Source organism: Gopherus evgoodei, unplaced genomic scaffold (genome assembly GCF_007399415.2).
Source record: "Gopherus evgoodei ecotype Sinaloan lineage unplaced genomic scaffold, rGopEvg1_v1.p scaffold_49_arrow_ctg1, whole genome shotgun sequence".
Classification (NCBI taxonomy): Eukaryota; Metazoa; Chordata; order Testudines; family Testudinidae; genus Gopherus; species Gopherus evgoodei.
The window spans coordinates 1,023,747-1,024,037 of record NW_022060070.1 but is presented as its reverse complement, the minus strand read 5'-3'; positions in this window follow the sequence as shown (position 1 = coordinate 1,024,037).

Sequence of the window (291 nt, the reverse complement as noted above, 5' to 3'; positions counted from 1 at the left end):
AAATTTCCCTTCGCTCCAAGGGTATTTGAGAGGCATCTTGGCCTGGGGATCTTTGGTGTGATGGTGGTGTAATGAACTGCACTCGGTTGGGGTTCTTGGGGCAGTTGGCCTTTATATGTCCCAGTTCATTACACCTGAAGCATCGCCCAGCTGACTGGTCACTGGGCCGAGGTGGGTTACTGGAGATTGGTGAGGTGAGAGAATAGGGAGTTGACAGCTTTCCTTGGGTTGTAGGTGGGATCCTGGGCTGCCCTCGGTTGTAGGGTTTATTGTCGGTGTGCCCCCTGGGGT